Consider the following 5,981-nt stretch of genomic DNA (forward strand, 5'->3'; position numbering starts at 1 on the left):
TGAATACCAGGGAATGACCTGCAGTGTAACAGTTCATATACAAAAACATAAATCTTGCCATTATAGAGAGGCAAAGATGTCAGTATATTGTTTATTTTAAATTATAATTGTATACAAAAAAACACACAGATCTATAAGATCTGAAAGCAGCTTCATCTGTGTTCACCCTCAACCTTTACATATGTTATGTATAATTATCAAGTACAACTTACATTTAGATATTAAGAATGAACACTAATGCTGCCTATTAGTTTTTTGTAATTAAATAAAAATGTTTAGGATTTTGTTTTCTTAATGTCTTCTTTTATATATTGATAAGAATTACCAGCTATCACCACATATTTTGTTCAGACTAACATCACTATCAGAAGCCATATTTTATCGTATATCACTCAAAAATACAGTAAGTATATTGGTATGAAATCAAATGCATTATAAATGCAATCACTTTATGGTTTAAATTTCCTCTGATCCCAAACAATTTCTAATTAAAGAAATAAAATTATGAAAAATAGTTCTATTTCACTTTTTATCATGTCTACAAGTCACCTTAAACTTTTTCTTTTCTAATGTAACATTGAACTTAAATATAAGAGGGGCCAGTATTTTCCTTATCATTCTTTTCACTGTAGCATTTGTCATATTTCTCATTTATAAAATGAAAACTAGCTCCATGTGGTTGATACAACTTCCATAGTTACATTATCTTTAATTTCTATAGTTTCAAAAAATAAATCAATAAATTTCAACATTCTTTTGAAAATATATTTTATCCACTCTTTTAATAACAATATATGAGAGAGTTCAGATTGTAATTTTATGCAGAGATGTAATCAAAATGTTATCCTGAAGAGGTCAATTAAACTATCATGAAACCAACATGATCAGCGGTTAGTTTAAGCATGTAAATGAAAACATTACACTTGCTGTTATTCATAACTTTCTGATTAGTCACTACAATTAATAACAAGACCCACACTTTCATGTAATGTTAGGTTTATTTTAAGAACTATTTTTATTGTGTATAACTAATTTCCTGATTTTCATTGACAAAGAAGAAGAAAGTCAGTAGGGGATATTGGGGGGATGAAAGCATGAAACCAGATTTCTGGCCCACAGATATCCCTTTTAAGAGTCCTTGACCAATAAAGGTAACTTGTTTTTTATCCTTAAGTTATTCTGCCTATCTATGTAGTAATTTACTATTTCAATTACATAGAAAGCATTGAAACGGTGAACAATTAATACCAACTGTGTGAGGTGAAAAGGTTTAAACAATGAACCAGAAAGAAGCCATGGATGTAATGTTTTATGTACTTGCCTTTCAGTCGTTACATTTTCCTTACTGGCTCGTCTAGATATTCCACATGATATAGTCAGTATCAAAAACGAAACTACCTATTATTCTATTTATATGTCTATGAATATTATGCAGACTTGACATATTGTGAATTATTTTCCATGATAATCACAATCCGACAGTGTTCTTTGTGGGCTGATATTGTTTTAATTCACCAATACACTGTATATATTGTGAAATTATTACATGCAATTATTATTTGATTTTGCCATATAAGACAAACATGTGTTTCTTATTTTTGTGATATGGAGAACAATCCTGTTCGATTCATATAAAAAATATTCAAATTGTAAGTATTAATTATTGCAATGATATTTATATTATTGCATTTTTCGTCATAAAAAAACATGGCAATAACTTATAAATTTATAAGCAATTATAAGCAAAGTGTTAATTGCAATTAGACATATTTAAAGATATTAATGAACTATAATTTTATAATCTATAATTATCTTCAAACAGCTTCAGGACAAGGCAGCCTATGTGCCGCTGAAATGAATAAGATTTTGCTGCAGTATGTGTCATGGAAGAATGCTTTGGTAACTTTTAAGCATTTATTCTTATAACTGTATTTTCAGTACATACTTCAATTTTACTTGAATAAGTTTTGATTTAAATTTAGATGTTGCATTATGACTTCGAATCATATTGGTTATTTTATAAAACTCCTTCTTGTACTTGTGATCTGCTTAGTATATGATGGATATTTGGGATAGATATGTATGAAACCTTATTGTTTTTTTAATTATTTTATTTCTTAAAAGATGGATGTCTTTTAAAGTTACTAGGTGGCTTTTATGCTATTATGTTGAAAATTCTGGAATTGAAACAATGTAAGAAAATAGATATATAACAACACATTTTGAAATGAATAATATTTGGTAAAAGCATGTACAGAAATGCAATTTCTAATTATTTAACAGATATTACTGATATATAACTTATCTATACAATGGTTGTTTTACTTTACTTTCAGCAACCATCCATTGACAACATTCCGTCAACAAATGACAATGTACAGGTAATAAATTTGATGTATTAGGGGAAGACCATTTGATATTCTGGGGGGGGTGCAGGAGGATTTTGAAAATAAATTACTCAGCCTTGATAATCACAAAAGTAAATGGTTTGTTCTGTGGTAGTTTAAAAATAAATAACCTGACTTGCAATATTTTGAAAATAAATAACTCAGCAGGTCTATAGCTTTTTGGGCCTTCAGCGGTTCCAAAACCCTTCAAAAATTGTTTGGCCTCGCTCCGCTCGGCAAAATATGTTTGACAATACTTTAAAAAGAGGCTAGGTAAAACCAAACTATATTAACTTTAATACTATGTAAGTATGCAATATTGCTTTGGAATATAAATGATTCATTTTTCGAAGAAAATTATAAAATACTTTTAAAATCTAATTATACCAATTGTCTTTTATAATATACTTATTACTATGTATTTGGTCTTTTGTTGATAGTTGTCTCATAGGCAATCATACCACATCTTCTTTTTTATATTTGTGTTTCTTTTTTCCTGTCTCACTGTGTATTATCTTAAAATGTTTGTTTATTATATTGTCCTATTGTACACAAGTATGTGTCTGGGGTTATGAATGAAATCTTTAATCTTAAAATTTCTGCAGGGGATAATGATCTTTTCTGATTATATGGTACATAATGACTTGCTATACATGTATAACTCATTAATTAACTAATATTTTAAAAAAATGTACGTTTTCAAATATCTTAAATATAGTTATGAAAATGAATAATTAGTCCCTTGCTTTAATGAAAATAAAAAATCTTACTTCAATAGTGCAGAAAATGAATAATCTGTCCTCTCAGTTTACAAAAATAAATAACCGATCAAAAACAAATCCTCCTGCCCCCCCCCCCCCCCCCCCCCCTTTCCCAGAATATCAAATGGTCGTCCCCTTAGATCTTAATGTAACAAATATTTTACATATGGTCCTTTTACATTATTAAGTTAATGTTGGAATATAAGAATTATACTGATTTACAAGAACCGGTTCTGCTGATCATTTAATATGTTTATGTAGGTTGTGTTTGTATTAATATTTTGTACTGGTTATTAATTGATGGGATGATGTCTTCATCCGTAAGAAGATTATTAGATTTTGAAATGTTATACAATTTTAAATACCAATGCAAAGAGTAAACCAAGGCTGGATGGACTGTAAATTTACCAAAGGTCTTGTGCTGAATATTGCATAAAATGACTAACAAATAAAAGCACAAGTTGATATAATGATTGGTTGAAACACATCAATTGGTTCAGAGAAAGGCATGTCAGCTTATGATATTACTTTTCGTTCATCATTCCTCTGTAATCTTCTAACATTTTAAAATTAATACTAACAAACATTGACTGGAAGAAAGGAAAAACATTTAGATAATAAGGATCTGCAGGAATTTAAATTCATGTTTTATTCTAAGAGTTATTTTATTGGTCCAGTGACAATGTGAACAGGGTGTTGGGTATGTGAGCACACTCACTGAGGTTCTTTAATTTATATCTGTGTTAAAATTTGTGCTTTTCAAGGAATGTTTACTTTCTTGGTTGACATGGCCAAAGACCCGTGTTAGTTATTATTATCCTATGTTGTCTTTTTTACAATTTAGTATTAACTCATTAATGTAAGACTTTCAGAATGAGGAACATGCCAATGACAGTTTATGTGGCTTCCTGTAAGATGGTAATATACAGGTAAATATATTTGGACGACAAATAAGTTAAGCATGGTAGAAGATAAACACAATATGTTCACATATATAGTCCATGGCTGTATTGGTGATGAGTATATAGTGTGTGATGATTTATAAATAAGAGTTATTGATTCAGACCATATGAGTTTTTTGACAAAATACATTTCATCTGTTCTTCTTGTGATATACCTGTATAATGAAAAATTATGAATGCTAAACACATTAAATTGAAACTGATTCATGAAAAATGGAAAATGAGGGGTATGTTGGATAGGGACAGAAATTTTGCCTTGCAACAGGCCACCTACGGGCCCTCAAAGAGTTGTTGCAAGGGTTCTTAACGATGCATGAAATAATGCAACCGTTACACATTTGCTTAAGAATTTAGAAATACAGGTAAACAACTGTACTTTCCCACCTGTTGTATTATTAGCCCTTCTGCCATGTTTGTTGCTAGGCATGATCATCATACACATTCTTAGACACCCGTAGGCTGATTGTGGTCAAGTTTGATTTAAGTCTTCGTAGTTTCCGATGGAATATTTTTGAAAAAATACAAAAAAATACGAAAACTTGTTAAACTTTACTTTAAAGGGCAATATTTCCTTATGGGGTCAATTGACCATTATGGTCCTACCTTTTAAATCTATATTTGTATATCTTGCTTTGCTTACCATTATTGTCGTTTACAATTATCTATATCTATATTAATCACTGGGGTAAAGATGATGACCGTAATTCGATTCACGACTGAATATATACGTGGACTTGGTGAAAACGTTTTACGATTTGAAACAAAGATAGTCATTCGAAATAATTCAGAACTTGCAAATCTATGAACAAAATGAACAAAAACAAAATCGGGATAACAAACTAAAACTGAGGGAAACGCATTAAATAGAAAAGAACAACGACTCAACATTAAAATGTAACACACACAGAAACGGATTAAGCAATAGACAAAATCCGATGAGAATAACAAATATAACATCAAAACCAAATACATGAATTTAGAATAGAATTGTACAGTGACACGTCTTATAGTAAAGGGAATTCACCCTGGTAAACAAGTTAGTGGTCGGTTACGTATTATTTGATGAAGACAAAGATAATACACTCAAAACCCTGTTTGTAACAAACAAAAGCATGATTGTAATTATGTTCCTTTTGATGCTGACAAGACGACCAATACTGCCTCGAATCCAAGGATATACATAGAAAGTCCTCCCTACATAGATAATGCATTAAATGTGACACTTCATAAAACTATTGAATAAAAGTAAACGTTCTGCCTTTGAATCATTATTTTCCATATATTTCTTTCTCATCTCAACTGAGAGTGATCATTTTGTTACGGTCAAATATACAAGATTTGTGGTAAGATTTGTGGTAAAAGTTACAATGTATCTGATGCCTAAATCTCAATCTTTTTGTTTTGTCATCTTTGCAGTAAATAATACTTGTAATAGATTTAAAATAATCATCTTCCCAAATGTATGCGAGACCAAAGAAACCGTACAAGCTTTCCCATGATTTTCTTCAGAATAATTATCTTTTTAAATGCTTGTTCCCTCGAGGGTGACTGGGGAATAGAAATATGGTCACTTGGTCTACTTCCGACAGGCAGTAAAACGCTTGCCGAAGTGGGGCGCCCGTTTGGCTGTGCGGGATGTATTAAGTTTGCAGTCATGTCCGGTCAGATTGGGGACGTTAAATCCGATGCCTCGTGTAAGGAGAAAACCAAACCATGTGTACTCGGAAAAAAGTTCATACCTGCAGTTTAGTTTCTATGATCTATGTATTTTTTCAAAGTCCTTTCCTTTTGCTGGTGATCATAATAAATGGGAACAAAATGTTTATAGAAACGTATATTTTATTTCAGAGAGTATATTACAAGAGAAGAAT

This window comes from Mytilus trossulus, chromosome 5 (genome assembly GCF_036588685.1).
Source record: "Mytilus trossulus isolate FHL-02 chromosome 5, PNRI_Mtr1.1.1.hap1, whole genome shotgun sequence".
NCBI classification, from domain to species: Eukaryota; Metazoa; Mollusca; class Bivalvia; order Mytilida; family Mytilidae; genus Mytilus; species Mytilus trossulus.